A 24,868-nucleotide genomic window follows, 5' to 3' on the forward strand; every position below is an offset into this window, starting at 1 on the left:
AATCAGTAAACTGTAATATTTGTGATACATGCAACTTCTTTAGACCCTTAACAAACTAATCTATGTGCATACCCACCCTCTTCTTCTGGTTTAAATGTAAGAGATAGCCATCCTTAAATGTAAGGCTAATCCTCTATTTGTGCTCTGGAGTTTTTCTCCTCCTAGCTCAGGCTCCTTACTTTATCAGTGATGCCCTCTCTCTCCCCCATGTTCTCTTCCTCTCTTACAGTTCTAACTTTGGGTTCACCTGTTTGCTGTGTGAACTTGGACAAGTGCTTTCACCTCTCTGGGCCATAATTTTCTCATCTGTAGAATGAAAGAGTTGGACTTGATGATCTCCAAACTCCTTTTTGTCTCTTACTTTCTGATCTGAAGGTATCAATTCATAAGGCTGGGGTTTATCTTTGTATTTTCATATACTGACCTACCTGACTTGGTGATAAATTATGATTGGAATAGTATATATTAATGATTAAGGAGATGAAGACTATGGCATATTATTTCATTTCCATAATTAACAGCGCAACTATTATATAAAGTCATTATTTGAATTGAAGGAAAAATTTTCTGGCCTATGGAATTCAAGAAATACTTGAATTGACAGTAGCTCTGAGTGCTCAACAGTTTAATATTGTTGTAGTTCTTCTTAGAAAGCAAAAATGATTTTGTAACTCTGCACTGTTATATATGTATACATATATAAGTATATATTATACACATATATTATATAATTGTATATCATACATTTCTAGATTTCAAGTGTATAATAATATTGAATTTTTTTTTTTACATATTTCCTCTTGTATTCTTGTGTCAATTAGAACTCTTCTTGTTGCAAGAAACTGAAACCCAAACCTAATTCAAACCAACTTAAGCAAAAGATTTCCCAGGGGAGTAGTTAGCTTCAATCCTAGATGACTCTGTGGACTCAATCAAGGTCATTAAGGTGCTGCAATTCTCTATTAATCAGGATAGGATAAATGCTGATATAAACATCCCCCATGTCTCAATAGCTCAAAGCAATAGAAATTTATTCCCATACAAACAACAGTTTAGTGAGAATGTTCAGTGGATAGCCTTCCATGCAGTGATTAAGAGCTTCAGGCCCATTTCATCTTCTAGGTTGCTACTCTTAGAGCCTTAGAGTCCTCTGCCGGACACTCTGCATCTAGCCAGCAGATAGGGGTGGGAGTTGGGGAGAGCCTGGAGGATCACTGTCACTGAGAGTTCAGCCATGTAGCTACGATTATCTCTAAAGGAGACAGAAAAATACAATTTCACAGTGTAACCAGAGGGAAGAATAAGCACATAGCAATCTTCTTGGTATTCTCTTTCCGTCTTTTGGCTCTATTGTCTCTCCTGTGTCATTCTTCACCAAGTTCTCTCCATGTGTAACAAAAATGGTGACAGGCAATTGCAGACTCAAATCCTCTAACTTATCAACATCAGTGGAAGAGACCATCTTCCCTGTTAGCTCCAACAGAAAAGCTCCATCTGTGGACCAACTGAGATTACTGGAATGGGTCACACTAGTTGGCTAGGTATGGATCATTTATTCCTCTAGCCGCATCTCTACCCAAACTGCATAAGTGGGTTACCTCAGAAAAGGGGGGTTCTGTAAACCAAAATATATAGAAAGAGAGGCTGCTACATAGGGAAGAACCAAGAGATGTATACTACCTCCTTTTTAGGAACAATGCTCATTTTAATTTTGTTAAAATGTTTTTTCAGTACTCATGTCTTGATAATTTGTAAAATGCCTCCTCTTTCTTCTTCCTGCTCATTTCATCCCTTGCCATTTACACGGATACATGAATTTATTGATCTCACCAAACAAATGAGTACAAACAGGGACAATATATTTGAGTGGATGTGTGTCCATGTCATTCTGAAAAATGTTCCCAGAGGTACTGGCTCTAAGACAAGTCTGTTTAGAGTATTGTCTATGGAAAGAGAATAATGTAAGGGCAATGCTTATCCCATAACAATTTATCTTTAGTGGTAGTAAGACTGGAAGGAGGCAGGGCACAGCCAGTCAAGAAATAACAACGGTTAACACCAAGGTGGCAGAAAATTCAACTCCCAGTAGGCATTAAGGCTCAAGATGGCAGGAGATTTGCCTTCTAGTAGACCTTGCGCTTCATTACACACTCGTTGTAATAGCATGTGAAATGGCACTCCTGCAGGCGCCATGATAGTGCCGAGGCTAACCGTAAAGGTCAAAAAGCGGGTGGTGGCCCAATACCTGGGAATCCCAGCCATTTTCCCCAAAGTAGTTGGAATAATCCTCCCACTTGTTAGCCTTTGAAGCTACCAAGTCCGTAAAAATTAACAATTCCCACACTTCATGGCCGTCCTCCCTTCTGAGTAAGATGACCTGCACTCTGTCTGTGGAGTGTGCAACTACTTTTACTTTAAACTGAGCACCCAACCCCCACACCTCGTGGCCTTTCTCTTGCCATCTGAAACAGCCTGCACACTATGGAGTATGTATCTCTCTAAATAAATCTACCTTTACTCAACTGTGGCTGGCTCTTGAATTCTTTCCTGTGTAAAGCCAAGGACCCACACTTGGTGGGGCACATCCCAGGGACTCAGCCAAGGCCTGAGACATGGCCATCCTCTCGCCCCACATTCATTTTCCTGTACCAGAAATTTAGGCCCCTGATTAGAGAAGATGCTTTGGGCTGAGTTGCGGCTCTGAAGCCTTCAAATCAGGCCACACAGGTGACTGTGTGGATGAAAGGGTGATAAAGGAGGTTTCAGTGTGTGTGCACTGACTGCACTGATGGACCCCGTTGCTTGCACGAAAGAAGTTGGTTTGGGAGGCTTACAAGACTTATGAACAGGGGGCTGGGTTCCTAATGCCCACACAGAGATAAGAAATTTGGCTAACAAGGCTATGAAAGATAGCAAATCTAGAATTGATGCTTCTGGATAGAGCTAAGGAATTAGTTCTTATACTCAAATGCTAGAAAAACTCTGTGTCCCAGATATGTGGTGAAGAAGCTTGGCATCTGTCTGGGCAATTAAAATCCCAAGCTTGTGCTATATGTATGTGTGATGCCTAAATTTATTCTACCTGCATAGTGTAGGATTCATTATCCAAGAAATAGTCCAGGGCCACTGATACCATTGAGAGAAACATGTTTGCATAAATGAGCCTAAAAATACTGTGTATGTTCCATATTTTAACAACTAGGGCACCTATGTTGCCTATAGAATAAATAAATTCCTCTGAAAATGGAATTAAAAAAACCCTACAAACTATATAAAGAAAAAATCCTCCATAAGGGAGAGTCAGCAGGTGCAACAACAGAATTAGCACACTAAAAACCAGAAACAATGGAATATTTTGAAAGAGGTTATAAAAATATGTTTATAATGATTTAAAAAATTAAAGAAAGAATAGAAGCCATTCTGAAGTAAGAGCATTATATTAAAAATGAGCAAGTAACAAAATATGTACAAGATCTACATGAGGAAAATTAAAAAACTCTGATAAAAGTAAAACTAATTAATGAATCAGCAAAGTTGTAGGATACAAAATCAGAACACAAAAATCAATTGCCTTTCTATACACTAATAATGAACAACTGAAAAGGAAATTAAGAAAACAATTCCATTTATAATAGCATCAAAGAATATAATACTTACGAATGAACTTAACTATAGAAGTGAAAGACCTGTATGCTGAAAACTAAAAAAAGATAGCTGAAAGAAATTAAAGAAGACTCAAATAAATAAAAAGATATCCCGTGATCATGGATTGGGTATAGTAAAGATGCCCATACGACTTAACATGATCTACAGATTCAATGCAACCCTATCAAAATCGCAGTGGCATTTTTTGCAGGCATAGAAAAACTCATCCTAAAATTCATATGGTATCTAAAGGAACCCTGAGTATCCAAAACAATTTTGAAAAAGAGAAACAAAGTTAGAGGTGTCACTGTTCCTGATTTCAAAGTACATTATAAAGCCACAGTAATCAAAACAGTGTGATACTGGCATAAAAACAGACAAATATGTCAGTGGAATAGAACAGAGAGCCTAGAGATAAACCCTGGTGTATATGGTCAAATGATCTTCAACAAGGGTTCCTACATCACTTAATGGGAAAAAAGCAGTCTCCTCAACAAATGATATCTGAAAACTGGATACCCACATACAAAAGAATGAAGTTGGACTTTTGTCTTACACCATATACAATAATTTATTTAAAATGGATTAAAGACCTAAACATAAGAGCCCAAACTATAAAAATTCTAGAAGAAAGCATAGAGGAAATTCTTCATGACACTGGACATTGTCTGCAGTGGGGACATCTCTATCTTGTGACCAAGCATGAGGACCAAGGAGAGTGAGGAGCAGAAAAATAGAGCCTGTGTCCTTGGTATCACCATTGAGCTACTGCTCTTTCAACTCTGGAGCATCCAATTTCCAGATTTCTAGTTCTGCAAGGTAATTAAAGGTCTTTTTTGCTTCAGTCACTATTAATGGGGTATTCTGATACATTTCACATTATTTTCAAGCACCCATGTAATATTTCTAAAAACCGACCCATACTGGGCTGAAAGGAAGTTCAACACATTCTGAAGAGTCAAAACCATATAGAATACACTTTCTAGTTATGGTATAATATAGTGACATAATATAAATATATAATAAAAATGAATATCAAAAATAAAAAGTTTTACATTTTGGAACCTAAAAAAATATTCTCCTAAATTCATGTATCTAAAAAACATTCTTCTAAAGTCATAGATCCTCACTATCATTTTATTTTCTTCTTTATGGTTATAGCCATTTTAGTGGTTGTGAAGTGGTATCTCATTGTGGTTTTGATTTACGTTTTTTTCCTGATGATTAATGATGCTGAACATCTTCTTAAAAATTATGGTAAAAAACACATAACATGACATACCCTCTCTTAACAAATTTTTAAGTCTACAGTATTGTTAACTATAAGCATAATGTTGTACAGCAGATCTCTAGAACTTTTTCATCCTGACTGACTGTACCCATCGAACAGCAGCTTGTTTCCTCTTCTCTGCAACCCCTGGAAACCACCGTTCTACTTTCTGTTTCTATGAGTTTGATTACTTTATTTATTTAATTTTTAAAATTGAGGTATAATTGACATATAAGATTATAGTAGTCTCGGGTGTGCACTGTAACAGTTCAGTGTTTGTCTATATTGCAAAATGATCACCACAAAAAGTCTGGTTAAAATCCATCACCATACGTAGTTACAGAAATATTTTTCTTGTTATAAAAACTTTGAGTTTGACTATTTTAGATACCTCACATAAGTAGAATCATGTATTTGTCCTTGATGTTGAACATCTTTTCATGTACTTATTGGCCCCTTGTTTATCCTCTTTGAAGAAATGTCTATTTAAGTCCTCTATCAACTTTTTAAAAATTGGGTTGTTTGGGTTTTTTTTTTGTTGTTGCAGTGTAAGAGTTCTTTATATATTCTCAATATTAAACCCTTTTCTGATATATAATTTGAAAATATTTTCTCCCATTCTGTGAGTTGTGTTTTCATTTCTTTGGCAATGTCCTTAGATGAACAAAAGTTTTACATTTTGTTGAAGTTTAATTTATCTATTTTTAAATTTGTTTCTTGTGCTTTTGGTGTCGTATCTAAGCATCCATTGCCAATTCAAGGTCAAGAAGATTTTCCTCTATGTTTTCTTCTAAGAGTTTTATGATTTTAGATCTTAGATACATTTTGAGTTAACTTTTGTATATGATGTGAGGTAAAAGTCTAACTTTATTCTTTTGCATGTGGAAATCTAGTTGTTCCAGCACCATTTGTTGAAGAAACTGTTCTTTCCCAGTAAGTGGACTTGGCAATCTTGTCAATTGGACATAGAGGTATGGATTTATTTCTGGACTCTTAATTTTTATTCCAGTGATGTATTTGCCTATCTTTATGCCAGTACCATGGTTTTTTGATTACTATAGCTTTGTAATAAGTTTTGAAATCAAGATACTTGAGTCCTTTGATTTTGTTCTTTTTCAAGATTGTTTTGGCTCTTCATGATCCCCTGTAATTTCATGTGAATTTGAAGATTAGCTTGTCCACTTCTGTAAAAAGGGCTGTTAGAATTTGAATAAGGAGTGTGCTGAGTCTGTAGATCCTTTGGGTATTTGTGATATCTTAACAATATTAAGTTCTTCCTATCCATGATCTTGGGAAGTCTTTCTGTTTGTGTATGTTTTCTTTAATTTCTTTAAGCAGTATTTTTTAGTTTTCAGTATACAAGTCTTCACCTCCTTGATTAAATTTATTTCCAGGTATTTTGTTCTTTTAGATGCTATAAAAATTGCTTTCATAATTTCTTTTTTGGGTTGTTTATTGCTGGTGTATAGAAACACAGATGATTTTTGCATGTTCATCTTGTATCCTGCAAATTTGCTGAATCTGTTTATTGGCTCTAGTAGTTTTCTTGTGAATTCTTTGGAATTTTCTCTAAATAGGATCATGTCATCTTTGAATAGAGATAGTTTTACTTCTTCCTTTCCAATTTGGATGTCTCTTATTTCTGTACTTGTCTATTGCTCTAGTTAGAACTTCTAGTTCAGTGTTGAATAACTGTGGTGAAAGCAGGCATCCTTGTTTTGTTCCTAATTTTAACTTTCAGTCTTTCAAAATTACGTATGATGTTAGCTTTGGGGTTTTCATAAATGCCTCTTATGATGTTGAGGTATTTCTTTTTTATTCCTATTTTTCTTCATTTTTTTTAATGAAATTGAATTTTGTCAAATGCCTTTTCTGTGTCAATTGTTATGATCATTTGTTTCTTCCCTTCATTCTATGAATGTGATGTATTACATTGCTTGAGTTCCCTATGTTGAAACACTCTTGCAATCCTAGAATAAATCCTACTTGGCCACAGTGTATAGATATATATAATCCTTTAATATGCTTTTTGGATTCATTTTGCTAGTATTTTGTTGAAAATTTTGCATCTATATTCATAGGGAATATTGGTCTATAATTTTTTTTCTTTTGTGTATTTATCTGGCTTTGATATCAGAGTAATGTTGGTCTCATAGAATGAATCAGACGTGTTTCTTCCTCCTCTATTTTTTTTTTTGGGGAAAACTTCAAGATGATTGGTGTTAATCCTTCTTTAAATGGTAGAATTCGCCAGTGAAATCATCTGATCTTGGACTATTTTCTTATTGAAAGATTTTTTTTATCACTAATTCAGTGTCTTTATTTATTATAGATCCTTCAAGATTTTCTATTTTTTCTTGATTTAGCTTGGGTAATTTGTGTGTTCCTAGGAATTTGTCCATTTCATCTAGGTCATCTAATTTATTGTATTATAGTATTCTCTTATAATCCTTTTTATTTCCGTAAGGTCAGTAGGAATGTCTCCACTTTCATTTCTGATTTTAGGTGTTTTTTTTTTTTTTTTATGTCTTTTCTCCTTACCCTTGGATGATCTAGCACTCCCTCCCCTCCTTCTGGCCAGCTTTATTGAGGTGTAATTGAAAAATAAAATTATAAGATATTTAAAGTGTACAACATGATGATTTGATAAATGTATACAGTGTGAAAGGATTCCCATAATCAAATTAATTAACATCTCCATCACCTCACATATTTAGCCTTTTTTTTTTTGTAAGAACACTTAACGTTCTATTCTTTTAGCAAATACAATATGATATTATCAACTATAGTCACCATGCTATACTTAGATCCTCAGACTTTCTTCATCTTACAACTGAAAGTTTGTACTCTTTACCAACCTCTCTCTATCCCCTGGCCTCACCCCTCTGCCAGCTCCTGGTAACCACCATTCTACTGTTTCTATGAGTTAAACTCTTTGAAAAAATTTCCACTTATACATGATACCATGCACTATTTGTCTTTCTCTGGCCTATTTCACTTAGCATAATATGCTCCAGTTTCACCCATGTTGTTGCGAATGGCAGGATTTCCTTCCTTTTTAAGGCTTAATAATAGTCTATTTTATATATATATATATCTTTATATATATATAAATCTTTCAATAAGAAAATAGTCCAAGATCAGATGATTTCACTGGCGAATTCTACCATTTAAAGAATATATATATATATCTCATATTTTTTGATCTGTTTGTTCATCAACAGACACTTAGGTTGTTGCCATATCTTGGCTATTGCAAATAATGCTGCACTGAACATGGAAGTATAACTATCTCTTCAGGATAATGATTTTGTTTTCTTATACCCAGAAATGGAATTGCTGGATCATACGGTAGTTCTATTTTTAATTTCTTGAAGGAAAATCCATACTGTTTTCCTAGAGGATCCAACTATTAATGCATGAAATCACTTGTCTTATAGTTACCATTCTTTGAATTCTTAGCATTTGTGCTTAGAGATGAACAGCATCTCACTTAATTCTTACAAGCACCTAAAGGGAGTATCGCTATCCTCACTGACTAGATGAGGAAACCGAGATTTAGGGAGACCCAATAAACTTCTTAAAAGTTTATCTAGGAAATGACAGAACTAGAATTTGAGAATTTGTATGTACCACTACAACTACTCCTTATATTTAAGGTTTCTTGAAGGGCAAAGAGATAGTTTTGGTGTGATGAATTTTCCCAGTTGAATTTTGTATAGAGTCTGGCAGGTATAATGAATAGGCATTTCTCTTACAGTGAGAGTTTTCACAGTACAGGTAGGATATATGGAGGTAGAGTAATTAGAGACATGATTTGTATTACATGCAGCTGTTGGCTATACATCAGTTGCAGGGGAAAGGTTGTTATTCATGCAGCATTGGGAACACATGCATGTTTGTTTTTAGTGGCTGGCTGTTCATTGACAACTTATTCTTGTTGTTCTTTTTTGGCAGCAATGAACTGTGCTACTGTTTACTTTGAATATGGGTTTTTAAAAATACCAATTTCTTAAAATTTTCTGCCTTATTTCTTGTTTGATAATAACAGTTCTAAAGTTTCATTTATTTTAATCTAGTCTTATATGCTGTTTAGGATTTGCCTAATGATGATTTGATTAACTAATATAACTTTCACTTCCCAAACTAAAATATACTTATGCGTTACAAATTCCTTTTGTTTCTCCTTTTGCTAGGAACCTGAAACTCTGCAAACCCTCCTCTTTTTTTTCCCCTATTGACACCATTGTTTTTAATCACTTCATAAATAGCATTCATTGGAATGCAAATATTGCATAATAACAGAAGAGAATTTGTACTTCAGAAAAAATTACACATCAAACACTGGAGGAGAAAGTCGTCATTCTTGTGAAGATCATGGGAAATCTTTCTGAAAGTCACTAGGTTCAGAAATCTGGTGAAAACCTTATTCTAGTACTAGTTTTTTGGGGAAAAAAGGTTTGCCATGGTTTTGGAGGCTCCTTAGAGTGTTAAATCTTGAGCTCTTCTTATCAGAGTCAAGGGGCTATACCAGTAAAATGTTTTAGAAAGAAAGAAATTTTCATGCTTCCTTTTAAGAGGTAAATCAATAAATCTGGGTGAATGAGACCCTCTCAATACAAGTGTGTAATTAAATGTATATACTTCTCTTCAAGTAGTGAATAAAGCTGTGAAAATGAATTATGAAAATGAGAGCATCCTTAGTCATGCAGTCCCCTTCGCTCATACATCAGACAAATTCATCCCAACAAACAGAATACATAAGTGAATAAAAGAGACAAAAATCCCTGCCCTCTCAGGGTTTACAACATTGTTTACTGAGATATAAATGCCTGCTGACTTGCTTTATTCATTATTAGAATAAGTTGATTAGTGAATGTACTAATTTAGTCAATAAATATTAATTGAACAGCTACTATGTGCCAGGCACTGTGATGGGTGCTTAGGAAAAATAGTGGGGAACAAAAGCAGGCACAAATCTGACTCGTATGGAACTTATGGTTCATTGGAGGATATAGCCAGTAATCACATCATGAGTCCTAAGTGCTAAGGAAATGCTCGCGGTGCTATGAGAATGTAGAAGGAGGGCTTCACCAAGTACAGGAGGACAGGGAAGGTTTTCCCTAGGAAGTGATGATTGAGCTAAGATGAATAGGCATCAAGTAGATGAAAAAGGCAGAGAGAACAGCCTGTTAAAAGGTTCTGTGGGGTGTGGGGTAGGGGGCGGGGAGTTGGCAGTATAGCTCAGTGGTAGAGTGCATGCTTATCATGTGTGAGGTCTTGGGTTCAATCCCCAGTACCTCCATTTAAGAAAAAAAGGCTCTGTGTAGTTGGAGGGAACATGGCACTTAGAAACACACCAACAGAAGGTGATATGGCTTGAAGCACAGAGAGGAAAGAGATTGATGAGGCTTGAGAAGTAGGTAGGGCCAGATTATGTAGGCTTTTTGTAAGCCATGTTAAAGAATTTGTTCTTTATCTTTAGAACAGCTGGAAGTCATTGAAGTATTTTTAGCGTGAGGAATGACAGGACCAGATTTGGATTTTGAAAAGATCACAGTTACTGTAAGGGCCCAGAGTGGAATGTGGGTGGTCTAGTTAGCAGGTTATGGTAATAGTCTATGCAGTGATGATGAAATGATAGCACCTTGGGCCAGGGTGGTGGCAGTGGAGATGGAGACAAGTGGATAGATTCAAAATGGTAGGCTTTAGTGTTGGTTCAAATATGAGCAGTGATGGAGGGGATGTGGCAAGGATGACTTCCTTGAAACTGAAGCTGAATCTTGTTCAGTGAAGCATCTCTAGCTCCTAGCACAGTGTTTAGTACATAATAGGTACTGCTAGTGGAACTGGGACTAGAATGAAGTCACATGACTCCCAATGTGATTTATTGCTCTTTCTCTCCTGTTGGAGTTTCACACTTTTGTGGTTTTAGTACACTTAGGTGAAACATGGTACTCATTACTGGGGTTGGTGGATGGCCAAAGGTGAGGTCAGAGATGTGGATAGCAGGGGGAGGAGAGAGGAAAAGGAATTATGAAAGATACTTTATCTTAGGAATTAGGTTGTTTTTCAGTAAAAGAGGCTATTTCTGAAATTTTCAGGGGATAATACACATTTTTAATGCTAAAAAATTATATTATTGAGCACAGAAACTGATGTCTATATTTTCAAATGCTTTCATTTTAATTTCTAATTTGAGCTTCATAATAGCCCTAAGAGATAGATAGGGCAAGGATTATTGCTTCTCATTTTCCAATAGAAGAAATTGTGATTCAGAGAAATCTCATGTTCCAACACTATTGAGTGGGACTTGAATCTATATCTTTGAATTCCAACTTCAATGTACTTTCCATTAAGTTCTACCCAGTACAGACTCTTACTGCTTTTGGTGGGACTAAACTTGGAAGTAAACTTATTGCAGGAATATTAAGAATAACTTCATGAAATCCTAACGAGTCTCTGAAGACCTCATGATCTTGATCACATATGTTAAATTATTTATTTGTTTTCACCTTAGAGTCAGTTTGGATTTTCAGAAATACTAGTTGATTCTCCCAAGCACAGCACTTGTGTCATGTGTTGTGAGCAAACTAGCTTTACAAATAGCCTCTTGCAGAACAGATTATTTGCCTCTCATTCAAAGATTTTAGATTCAGAAATCTTCCTCTAAGCAAATATAACTGTTAAGTGAAAGGACCAAGGTGATAGTAGCAGGAAACAAAAGGATCTTTGACAAGTTTTCAGTTTCCCCAGACAATCCTCTACCTCGCCATTCTCTTTCCCCTTTCTTCCAATGAGGTTTCTACAGCAGGCTGACCTTTCCCCTAGACAGGACAGTCTGCTCTTCACCAGCTTCTGCTGCCTTCTAGTACTGGTAGAAGTTGGAAGGATATAGATATGTTGTGATGAATTGGGCCGACAACTCGATCTGTTGCTACCGAGAGATCCACATATTTTAATTATGGGCTTAGTTTCTTAGGCTTTGGAATTATAGTATCTGCATGTATTACTGGTTTGCACATTTAAGAATGTGTTTTCATCTCAGTTTCTAAGCATTTATGTGCACAATTCCCATTAGCATTAATGGGAGTTGCATATATAAACTGCTGAATGTCAGAATGAAAATACACCCTTTAGTCTCGAGGATGAACTAACTATATCCCTCTTTCCAGCTCTTCTTACTAGGTGATCTTCAGAATTTGGGGGGAAAATTTGACCATCTGATAGTTAGATTGTGAGGTAAATCTTAAATCTAGCACAAAAGCATTTTATTTTAGCGATTTTATAAAAATGATTTTTGATATATGTATAGAATACTTATGTGCTTATTTTAGGGGATTCTCCATATAACTTATTAAAGCTAATTGTTTTATTATTTAAAATGTTACAACATTATGAAATATATTAAAACAACTTAATGTGCCTTCATTCATTTAACATTTTCTGAGTTGCTACTATGTGTCAGGTACTGTGCTAAACTCTGGGAAAGCTAAGAGATACAATCTCTTCTTTGATGGGGAAGACAGGTAAAAAAAACAGTGACTATAATTAATGATACTGTATTATATATTTGAAAGTTGCTAAGAGTAGATCTTAAAAGTTCTTATAAGAAAAAAATTTTTGTAATTATAGATGGTGACAAATGTTGACTAGACTTATTGTGGTGATCATTTCATAATATATATAAATATTGAATCATGCTGCACATCTGAAACTAATGTGTTGTTATATGTCAATTATAGCTCAATAAAAATTAAAAACAAATAAAAGTAAGCTTTACAATACAAAGCTATTAAAGAGAGTAAGCAAAGACTTCTGAGAACAATGAGGAGGGATGGACTGGAGGAAATGGGAAAGGCTTACCTGGGAGGAACAATTTGAACTGGGTCTTGAAAGCTGAATAGAAATTCTCTAAGCTGAGAGGTTAGGCAAGTCATGGGAAGGTAAGGATATTCTAGGCAGAAGGAACTGAATATTCAAAGACTAAATGAGAAATATATTATACTAGGTATAGAAAAATCTGAAGGGGACCAGAAAGAGATGAGTCTAGAAGACAGGTTGAGATTAGATTAAGAAAAGTGTCCTTTTCAGTGGGGAGCAGTGGATGTTTTTAAGAAGAGTTATGGGAATATCATATATTTGTAAAAGACTATTCTGATATATATTCATTATCTTATAATAACCTATAATGGAAAACAATCTGAAAAAGAATATATATGTGTACAAATATAACTGAATCATTTTGCTGTACACCTGAAACTAATACAATATTGTAAATCAACTATACTTCGATAAAAAATATTAAATTTTTAAATAAATAGATAAATAAGTAAATAAATAAAAGGCCTTCAGGTTGAAAACTTATGTCCATAGAAAAGTGTGCATGTGGGGGATGGTGTAGCTCAGTGGTAGAGTGCCTGCCTAGCATGCATGAGGTCCTGAATTCCATCCCCAGTACCTCATTAAATAAATAAATAAACCTAATTACCTACCACCACAAAACAAAAAACAAAAATAAAATAAAAATTGAGTTGTCTTAAAAAGAAAAAAAAAGAAAAGCATGCATATGTATGTTTACAGATGTTTCAATCATAATTGCCAAAACTTGGTTTTGATTTACATTTTTTTAATGACTAATGATGTTGTGCATATTTTTGTGTGCTTTTCGGCCATTTGTATATTTTTTTGGAGAAATGTCTATTCAAATCATTTGCCCATTTTCAAAAATTTTTTAAATGATTGAATCATGTCTTTTACATATTTTGACTACAAGTGATTTTTATCAGATATGTGATTTGAAAATATTTTCTCCCATTCTGTGAATTGTCTTTTCACTTTCTTAAGGGTATCCTTTGAAGAACAAAAGTTTTAATTTTGATGAAGTTTAAATTATCCATTCTTTTTACTTTTGTCACTTGGCTCTTTTGGCATTATATCTGAGAAACCACTGCCTAATCCAAGGTCATGAAAATTCATACCTATGTTTTCTTCTGTGAGTTTTACTTCTTACAATTAGGTCCATGATCTATTTTGAGTTCATTTGTATAAATGGTGTGAGGTAGGGGTCCAACTTACTTCTTATGCAGGTGGATATCCTCTTGTGCCAGCACCATTTGTTGAAAAGACTGTTCTTTCTCCAGTGAATTATCTTGTCATCCTCACCAATAATCAATAGACCCAGACTTATTTCTAGGCCCTGAATTCTATTCCATTGGTCTAGATGCTTATCCTTATGCCAGTACCACTCTAGCTTGATTCCTGTAGCTTTATAGTAAGTTTTAAAATCAGGAAGTGTGATTCCTCCAGTTATGTCCTATTTTTTTCAAGATTGTTTTGACTATTCTGAGTTCCTTGAAACTACATTTCCTTGTGAATTTTAGGAATAGCTTGTTAATTACTGTAAAAGCCCCCCCTAGAATTTTAATACGAATTGAGTTGAATCTATAAATCAATTTGGGGAGTATTGACATCCTAATAATATCAAGTCCTTTGATCTATAAACATGGGGTGTCTTTCCATTTATTGAGATTTTCTTTAATTTATCTAGACAAGAACTACGGATTTTTTCCGAGTAAGATTGGAAGCCATTTGAGGGCTTTGAGTAGAGGAATGATATGATCTGACTTATTTATGTTTTAAAAGATTGACTTTGGCCACTTTTTGTAGGATAAAATGTGGGAGACATAAGCAAAAGAGAGACTATTTAGAAGGCTACAACAATAGGCCAGACAGGAGAAGTGGTGACTTGGACTATGTGGTAGTGGAAATAGTGATAAGTGTAAGATCCAGTGTCTATTTTGAGGGTAGAACCGAAAATATTGGTTGAAGATTTGGAAATGGGAGTCAAAGAGAGGAGTTAAAGGGTGACTCCAAGGTTTTGACTTGAACAACTGGAAGAAGGGAGTTGCCACTGAGATGAGCATGCTCATAGTAGTTGGAACAGGGATCTATCAGGAGTTCAATGTGTGAATGTTAAGAGTTAGGCCTGAAACGCCAATCAGACATTTCAGCTGAGATATCAACTAGGCATTTGGTATAAGAACATAGGAATTCAGGGTAGAAGTCCAAATAATGTATATAGATTTTTTTTTTAAAGATCAGAGACTATATGAATGATGTCATCTAGAGAAAGAGTCTAGATAGAGATCTCAGCACTGAATCTTGGGGGCTCCAGTGTTAGAGATTAGGGAGATGAGATGGAGTCACCAAAGGAGACCAGAAGGAGCAGTCAGTGCAGTAGAAGGAAAATCAAGACAGCATAATATCTTAGTCAAATAAAGGAAAGTATTTGAAGAGGAGAGACTGATCAAGTGTGTCAAATGCTGCTGATAGGTTGATTAAGTTGAGAACTAAAAATTGATCTTTGGATTTGTCTGTATGCAGGTCATTGGTGACCTTGCTAAGATCTGTTTTGGTGAAGAGGTGGGGAATTATCTCATTTGTGGTAAACTTGAGGAAAAATGGAAAGAAAGGAAATGGAAACTTTGAGTACAGACACCTCTTCCCAAGGAAATTTCCAAGAAGAGTAGAGAAATGGAGCATTAGTTACCTTGAAAGGGATATGCTACCAAGAAAGGCTTTTAAAAAGAACTTTTTATTCTAGAAAATTTTAAACCTATAGAAAAGTTGAAAGAATCATACAATGAACAACCATATATCTTTCACCTCGATTCACCAACTTTTAATATCTTTCCACATTTGCTTTCTCTTTTTCCTTAAGTGGTTTGCTGAACCATATGAAAGTTGCTGACATCATGACACTTTACCCATAAATACATCAGCTTGCATATCCCAAGAAAGTTAATAGTAATTCCATATTGTCTAATATCCAGTCTTATTCACATTCTTCCAATTGTCTCAAAAGATCTTTTATATTTTTTAAATTCAGAAGCCAATCAAGGTTCACATGTTTTATATTGCTATATCTCTTTATCTATTAATAGAAAAGTCCTCCTGCCTTTTTAAAAAATGATTTTTATTTTTTGAAAGTGTAGGCCAGTTGTCCTATGGAATATCCCACATTCTGGATTTTTCTAATTGTTCATATACAAGTTTAGCTTGTTTCTTTTTTACCTTCTTATATATCCCACTAAGTGGAAATTAAGTCTAGAAGCTTAATTAGATTCAGGTTAAACACTTTTGGCAAAAAATGCCTTGTTTTTATTATTTTTTATTGACGTATAGTGAGTTTACAATGTTGCATCAATTTCTGGTGTATATTATAATCTTTCAGTCATATATATACATACATATATTCCTTTTCATATTATTTTTCATTATAGGTTACTATAAGATATTGAATATAGTTCCCTATCCTATAGAGAAGAGACTTGTTTATCTATTTTATATATAGTAATTAGTATCTGCAAATCTCGAATTCTCAATTTATCTCTTCCCACCCCCTTTCTCCCCTGGTAACCAAAAGTTTGTTTTCTATGTCTGTGAGTCTCTCTATTTTGCAAATAAGAAGTTCATTTGTGTCATTTTTTAGGATTCCACATATAAGTGATTTTATATGGTATTTTTCTTTCTCTTTCTGGCATATTTCACTTAGAATGATGATCTCCAAGTCCATCCATGTTTCTGCAAATGGCATTATTTTATTCTTTTTTATGGCTGAGTAGTATTACATTATATAAATATACCACAACTTCTTTATCCAGTCATCTGTTAATGGACATTTAGGTTGTTTCCATGTCCTGGCAATTGTAAATAGTGCTGCTATAAACACTGGGGTGCATGTACCTTTCCAAATTAGAATTCCCTCCAGCTATATGCCCAGGAGTGGGATTGCTGGACCATATGGTAAGTCTATTTTTAGGAATCTCCATACTGTTCTCCATAGTGGCTGCACCAAACTGCATTCTCATCAACAGTGTAGGAAGGTTCCTTTTTCTCCACACCCTTTCCAGCATTTATCATTTGTGTATTTTTTAATGATGGCTATTCTGACTGGTGTGAAGTGATAACTCACTGTAGTTTTGATTTGCAAAAAATGCCTTAAATTACATTGTGTACTTTATATGATATTCCATTAGGAGGCACACCATGTTAGGTTGTCTACTGTAATGGTGCTAAATTTGATCTCTTAGTTAAAATGGTGATTGCCAGATTTCTTCATTATAAAGTACCTTCTTCATTTTGTGATTAGTAAAAAAAAAAGTCTGTGGGGTAATATTCTAGCACTATGCAAATATCTCACTCATAAAGGGAAGGCTTTTTAAAAAAATAAAAGTATAGCAAGTTTATCTGCTGATTGAAATGACATAAAAAGGAATGAAAAATTGATGATACAGGAGAAAGAAGAGATGATTGTTGGAGCATTGTTCTTGAATAGTCAGGAGAGGACAGGATCCAGTGCACAACTGGAGAACTAGACTTTGGAGAGAAGCACAAACATTCTTCATCGTTAATTGGAAGGAAGTGGATTATGAGTGTGGATGTAGGTAGGATGGTGTACGTGATGGTGGGAGTGTTCAGAATTTCTTTCCTAATTGTATTTGCCATTAATAATATAGGGATTGTTTTCAAATGTAAGCTCAGTCAGATTTGGGGGTTCTAGCCTTCCCCCTCCTTCTCCCTAGGATGACACCTAAGTCCTTTGGAGTTTAAATTTTCCGTGGTCTAATGATAAGGAAGAGTATGGTGTATGATAATCTCTGCTAGTCATTAGCTACTCCTACATATGCTTCAGTATCTGTGGTCCTACCATAACTTTTAGCTTGTACAATCCATGGCTATGGTACCTCTTTGTCCTTTAGGCCAACTGGCCTTCTTGCAGCCACTTCTGAGGTCAAGGAAGACTTGGAGAACTGTCATAGATTTTTTCTTCCTGCAGTTAATTGAGTTTCTACTGAACTGTTGCCACATATTTCTGGTACAGGGGTTTTCTTTATGAAACTTGTGGTCTTTTTGGACATTGCTCAGAAAGCAAAGTATAGATCTCTGTTCTTAGAATCTCCCAAACATATATGAGATGTCTATTGTCATTCCACACAGGGCAGGCTTCCTTCTCAGAGACTCACATCAGTGGCTAACTTCATTGCTCTCCTTTCCAACTTCAAATCTTTCTTCAGCCTAACTTTCAAATGTAGATTTTCTATCATTATGCCTTCTCTGCAATCTTGTTGTTTTGGTATGGACTTCATGCTCTGAGAACTTTGTGATCCTACTTTTTAAAAGAAAGGTTTGTCTATCTTTCAGAAAATAACCAACCATACAAACAAAACATTTGTAGGCTTTCAAGATCCCTGTGTCTGTCAAGGATTTTAGAGCTTTTTTTTTTTTTTTCTTCCCCAGACAAGGAGAACTTGACTGTTTGCTGGATTTTACGTCCTTTGAGTACATAAGTTTTAGCATCAAGGTTTTATTTAATGGTAGAAGAACAAAGGAATTCTCGAGAACAAAATAATCACTGAATAATATTTAAAATGTTATTCTACACATATATTGTTCAGGCACATATTTTCCCACAATTATTCTCTGCTGTTGGTGTATTAATAAGAACATTAAATATCTAATTTTAAAAGACCAAAAGAATCATTTCAGAGTGTCCTAGGGGATGAATGACAGAACAGGAAAGGATAGGCTCTGAAAAGAATTTGAATTAGGGTCTAAAATGGAAAGGAAGGTGCTCTGTCTTCATGGAGGTTACTGATATTCAGTCATTATTGGTCTGTGGAGTGGCAAATAGAAAGGGAATGATTTGAAATGTCGTGAACTCATCAAGAAATGGACTTGGTTCCTTTGGAACCACATCTTATTTTGGCCCTTCTAAAGCAGAGAGAGCAAAGTTCTATCACCCTTCTGATATTCCAAGGGAGACTACCTAGCTTGCCATTTGGTTCTGCTGATACTTTTAATACGTCACCAAGTGGTGTGACTCGATACCATATTAACTTCAAAATATCTACCGTCCTATTTATACAGTCTTTGCAGGCAAGAAGAAATAACTTCTGGGCTTAAGGTCAGTTTAGCAACATTTTATTAAAAAGGAATAACGGCAGAGATTTGGGAGCTTGTTTTAAGAGTGCACTGAAAAGTAACAATTCACCTTTAAATTTAGGGTGAAGTTTCGGTATCATGTCTCTTCATACATAAATATTAGCTCTATCAGCATATTTATACATGCATATGATGTTACTGGTTATATTATACTTATGCAGTAGTATGTATTTGTCAGAGACATATTTATGTAGATGCCCTAAAGTTATGGAATCTTGGAGGACACTGGAAGCGTAAATCAGTTCAGTGCTTCAAGATATGTTGCTGAGTAGTGGAGGAGGTAGTCTCTGTAAGAGAGTTCACTTGAATATTCTGTCCTAGAGGCAGCTTTTGTTTCTTAGGTACCTGATTGATTTTAGGGCTGATTCTTTTACTGCGGAAGCTCTTGGAATACTACCTGGTTGAAAATGGTCAAAGCAACTTTTCTCAGGGTGTGTAAAACTGCTTATGTGAGGTCTTTTATAATATATGTACACTGAAGGACACATTTGAGAGTGTCTACTATTTGTTGTTATACATGTTTGCATTTAAAATGATTGTCTCCACAAATAATTTGCACATTCTGACCGTAGATGCAGCTTTTTACTGGATGATCCCCAATGGGGGTCACAGCCTATACCTAAAATATCACCGCTCTTCTATATCCATATAAATTCTTCACATCCCTTGAGGCACAGGTTCATCTTCTTCATGAAGGCTTCCCAGATTCCATTAGCTCATAGTGCTTTCTCTTTGATCTCCGAGAGCTTTTGCTGTCTGTTTTACTCCTTTGGTTTTTCTCACGTAAGCTTTGTAACCAGTCCTGTTTGTATGGCTATTTAACTCTTTCTTTTTTTTATGTTATATCTCTTTAACTGGATTGCAGATTCTTCGAGATCATGGACCATGTACAATTATTCACAGCTTCTTACATTGCTAGGCACATAGTGAATGCACAAACCATATTTGTTAAAAGAATGAATGAAATGTGTCAGTTTCATGCACCACTACGAGGACATGTACAAATGTGGTCTGTGAACTAGGATTAGCATAAGATACCTGTTTTTAGAGGACCATGGACTCTCAGGATGAGAAGACACTTGAAGAGTCACATAGTTTATCCAGAACCCTGATGTGCAAATCTCCTCTGCAAATCTTCCCCTTCAGATGAAACATCTTCCTTGATTCAGAATGAATGCCTTAACCAACATAACATTTTTAGGTACTACAGTAAAATGGTTAAGCATGATAAACTTTCAACCAAATTGTTTGGGTTCAAGTCCACTGTTCCTTATTATCTCTGTGGCCTTGGACAAGTTCTTTAGTTTTAGTTTCTTCACTGAAAAAACCATGATGATCATACAAACTCACATTTTTAATTTGTAATTCTAAAAGACAAAATCTCTGAAAACCAAAAGGTTTTGCGACTCACTTGCCAGGAAAATCTGCCCTGATCTGAAATTGAAAAGAGTCTAATTTAAATGGATATGAGGTTACTTACAGCTGCTCATTAATTGGTGAATATTCCTGTTTCTCTGCAAAAATATTAATGTATTTGACTATGAGGTGCTGCCCCAGATCTTGCTAGGAGTGCTGCATAGAGTGCATGTACTCTATTATAATTTTCTAAAAAGTTCTGAATGCCAAAATGTATTTGGCCCCCAAGTAGTTCAGGTAAGGAATTGTGGACCTCTATTACCTACTCATAAGATTGTTATGAGGATTAAATGAGATAATAGGTGGGAACCATTTAGCACAGTGTTTGGCATACAGTAAGCCCTTAATAATAAGTAGTAATAATAAATGTCAGCTTATTTTATTGGTACTTACATTTTACATTAATCACATCAGACTTTTTGGGAAAGTTAAGTTTTTTTCTGTCAACATTTTATGTTTACTATCTGTGGAAATACTGGTGCTTTTCTTACTCCCTAATGAGCAAATGGTTTCCCCAGGAAGCTAGACTTTGAAACATCTTTAAAAATAAAATTATATTCATGATTGAATTTTTATTATTAACTCTTACTTCAGAAGAACCCTTAGGAATGTATTCATTTCTATTCATTTATTTGTCAGTGGATTCATTTTACAGTTTGTTAGTTCCTAGTGATGTGACAGTAAATAAGTAGACCTTGTCCCTGCATTCATACACCTTACAGTCTAGTGGAAGCTGATTAATGTTATTTTTTATTGATTTGTTCTTTCATCTAATCAACAGTTATTGGGTACTTATTATATACCAGGCACTGTTCTAGGCACAGGGAATACAGGCAGTTACCAAGGCAGACAAAGTCCTTGCCTCCATAAAGTTTATTTTACTGGGGAAAGATAGATAGTAAATAAATAAACAGAATTTTTTTGAGTGATGAAAATTTAGTGAAGGAAATAGGATAGGCTGATGTGAGAGTGACTTGGTTTATACAAGGGTGGAGCTACGTTAGATGGGGTGGTAAAAAGTAGAGAAGTCTTGGTGAGGAAATGATGTTTGAACAAAGCCCATGTACTGGATATGGGCTTGACTGAATATCCACCCCCCCCCAAAAAAAAACCAGAAAAACCCAGAGGCTTAAAACATGATAGTTAATTTTTTTTTCTCACCAAGTTTTTGGATATTTCTGCTTCGCCACGTTGTCTGGAGCTGACACTTCTTCTATCCTGTTGCTCTACCATTCCTTGAGTGTCTTCCACATGATCCAAGATGACTAACCACAAGGTCCATACAATAGACAATGGGAAGGGAAAAAAGGGAGAAAGGAGGACATCCCTTTATCAAAATGTCTCCCCTTTAAGGAAATCACCCCAAAATTGAAAGCATTATTTTTCTTGCATACCAATGGTCAGCACACAGTCACAGGGCCACAAGTAGTTGCCAACCATGAAATGGAATTTTTACTTGGGTAATCAAGTACTCAGCTAAAAATCCTATTACTATAGCAGAAGAGGAGAATGGATGTTGGAGGAATAGCAATCTGTGCCACAGAAACCTGAATAATTAAATGGAGCCTGAGGAAGAACATCTTGGGCAGTAACATTCCAAGCAGAAAGAATAGACTTTCAAAGACCCTGGGAGGAGGTGGATTTTCCATGAAGATAAATGACACTTAAGTATCAGGTCATCTCACTTGCCTCAGTCCCTTCCAGTAGCCTGCACTTAATTTTATATAATTGTACTGAAATTGAATAAGCTTCAGGCTCTACAAAGCCTTGATCAGCCCCTGGCCCTGAGGAAGGAAAGTGACTGGCATATTAGGAACTGAGAAGAGACCAGGATGTGTGGAGCAGAGTAAGCAAGAGGAAGAGGAGAACTCGATGAGACTGAGGAGGTAAATGGGGACCAGCTCATATAGGATGTTATGTGAAAAGAAGGTTAGATTTTATTTTAATGTAAGGGGAAACCATTGCAGAATTACAAGAAGGAAGAAATGAAATTTGATTTATGTTTACCTTGAAGGAGACACATGAGAGAATGTTCACTGGAAACCTTAAGACAATCTAATGTACATCAGCAGAGAATGGGTTAATAAATTGTGGTATATTCACAGGGGGAATATTTTAGAGTAATGAAAATATATAAGTTATATCAACATAGGTTAACCTCAAAAATATGATGTTGAGCAAAAAATGTAGGTTGTAGAAGGTAACATATAATTTCATTTATGTATGATTTTATTTAATAAAGTGTTAAAGCATTCAAATCAATATATTATTAAGGATACATATTATAGAAAGGAATGATAGCTGCCTATCCAATATATCTAGTTTCCCCTTCTTTCATGATAACAGAACTTTACTTTTATGGTGGTGAGAATGTGTCCAAGCAAAAAACTGCATTTTTAAGCTTCTCTTGCAGCTATCTAGCTTGTGAAAGGTTCTGAAAAATAGGATAGAAAGGCAAGTTGTTGGGTAGGGCTTCTGGGGAAGATCCTTAAAAGGAGGAAAGATTCAGCTGAAAAGTACTCTTTTGTCACTGACCCTTTTTTTTTTCTCTTGCCTTGGAAACAGGTCACAATGATTGAAGCTGTATCAACCACATTGCAACTATTAGAGGAAAACCAGGAGAATCCCAAAGAATTTAGCCCTGACACCAAATCAACTTCATTGCTTCAACTGCCCACCCCAAGTCTCTCAGTTACGTGAGTTAAAACACCCTCCCATTTCTCTTTAAACCACTGTTATTTGGGTTTTCTGTTCCATGTGGCTGAACTTAACCCTAACTGATATGCATTAATCTAAACATTAATAAAAATAAAAACCCATCCATGGAATTGAAAAATCATTAAATTCACTAAATTCAGGACAGTTATTATCTCTGGAGTAGGAGTAATGAGAACGCAAGTGGGTATGGGTACATAGGTCCTTCAATTATATTTCATTTTTTAAAGAAAAAGAGCTTAAGCAAATATGATGAAATGTTAATATTTTAAAAAATTGGTTGATACATGGGCATTCAGTACTTTTTTGCTTTTTATATGTATGAATTATGTCATTAAAAAAAGCTATTTGAAGAAAGGATGGAAACATAGAAATTGAGATTCTTGTAGCCATACGGGTGAGAGATGATGGTGACTTGGATTAGATTAGAGAATGAAAGAATATAGTTGGAATATAGTTGGGGTTAGAACCTACAGGATTTCATGTTGAATTGGATGGGAGTTTTGAAAGAAGGAGGAAAATCAAAGATGATTCCATTTTTTTTCTGAGTAATTTGTGCCATTTATTGAGGCGAGGATGACTGGAGAAGGAGCACGTCCAGGAAGGGTGATGATGAAGAGTTTGATTTGGGACAGTTAAGACTGAGATGTGTAAGTCGGAATGTCAGGTAGGCAACTGATAACAGGAAGCTGTGAATCTAGTGCTTGTCCAAGGACGTCTGGAAAACGGAATCAGATTGGTTTTATCTGTGCATCCATGTGGAATCTTGCTTATTTACTCCCCTTCAATCCCTCCGATAGGGTCTTGGAACTTGCAAAAAGAAATGGGTTCTGGTAAGGTGGAGTCATTTGTGACAGAGTTGGGGTGATTCTCTGTAAGGCCTGCCATCCTCTTTTTCAAGTGGCTCCTTGGAAGTGAGTACAAGACGGTAATTCAGAGTTGAATAATCAGTGATTATTAATATGAATCTCACTGCATTTTTTGGTCATTTAGACAAGATCTGGACTTTTAACCTTGGAAGTGTGAAGGAAGGGGCACTAGCCTAATATTCATTCTGCTACACCTAACATTGTGCTTAGTAGGTATCTTAAGTGCAAGGGGGTGAAGAGTCTAATATTTAATAAATTTTATAGTCAAAATTGTGTACACATATCCAAAGGTGCTAAAGTAAAGATTTACTAAATTAATCCCAAATCTTTTAGGAGATGCTCTTTGTGATACATAAAAACAATTGTAATCATGTATTGAAAGCCTAGTATATGCCAGACACTTTACATACATTAAGTAACATTAATCCTTATAAAACCTTTATGAAGTAGTCACTTTTATTGTTCTGTTACTTAACCTGCTGGGGATTCCATTTTCTTATTTCAAAAAAAGGGTTTGTAGTAGTATATGTGTCAAAGATTTTTGCTACAAGTAAATTTTGATCAAGCCAGTACCTGTAGAATATTTTAATGCCATAAATAGAAGCTAACAAAGAAATGAATTGTATGTGCTCTGAGAAAAGTGATAAATGTAAAAAAATTCAGGCTTGAGTGAAAGGCTCTAATTCTTACCTAGAAAGAGCACTTTTATTGAAATACAGACATATACAGTGGCACATTCTTAAATAAATGGCTTTAATGTGTAAAAATCCAGTGTAGGGAAACCAAACTGTGATTAAAATTTAAAAGGTTTGATAAATAGCTTTTAAATTAACTCTGTGTGTGTGTGTGTGTGTGTGTGTGTGTGTTATTTCTGGGTAGAAGTTTTCTGGCTTATGGTAGAATCTTTTGTCCAAATAGTCATCGATTTTTACGGTCTTCTGAGTAT

At 35.3% G+C, this 24,868-nt stretch overlaps 1 long non-coding RNA gene and 1 other non-coding gene across 3 annotated transcripts in view; both read left to right on the top strand.

Annotated features, from left to right (window-relative positions):
* Positions 1–24,868, top strand: part of LOC123615297 (uncharacterized) — a 125,007-nt gene that overhangs the window by 66,339 nt on the left and 33,800 nt on the right. For both annotated transcript variants that reach the window (XR_012511203.1, XR_012511202.1), the window contains exon 5: positions 22,904–24,868. This exon is cut by the window's right edge and continues 8,171 nt beyond it. This is a non-coding gene — a long non-coding RNA (uncharacterized LOC123615297). The remainder of the gene's footprint in view (positions 1–22,903) is intronic.
* TRNAD-AUC (transfer RNA aspartic acid (anticodon AUC)) lies at positions 10,143–10,220 on the top strand. The gene has a single exon. It is a non-coding gene; the product is annotated as a tRNA-Asp (tRNA).

Source organism: Camelus bactrianus, chromosome 13, assembly GCF_048773025.1.
Source record: "Camelus bactrianus isolate YW-2024 breed Bactrian camel chromosome 13, ASM4877302v1, whole genome shotgun sequence".
Lineage (NCBI taxonomy): Eukaryota > Metazoa > Chordata > Mammalia > Artiodactyla > Camelidae > Camelus > Camelus bactrianus.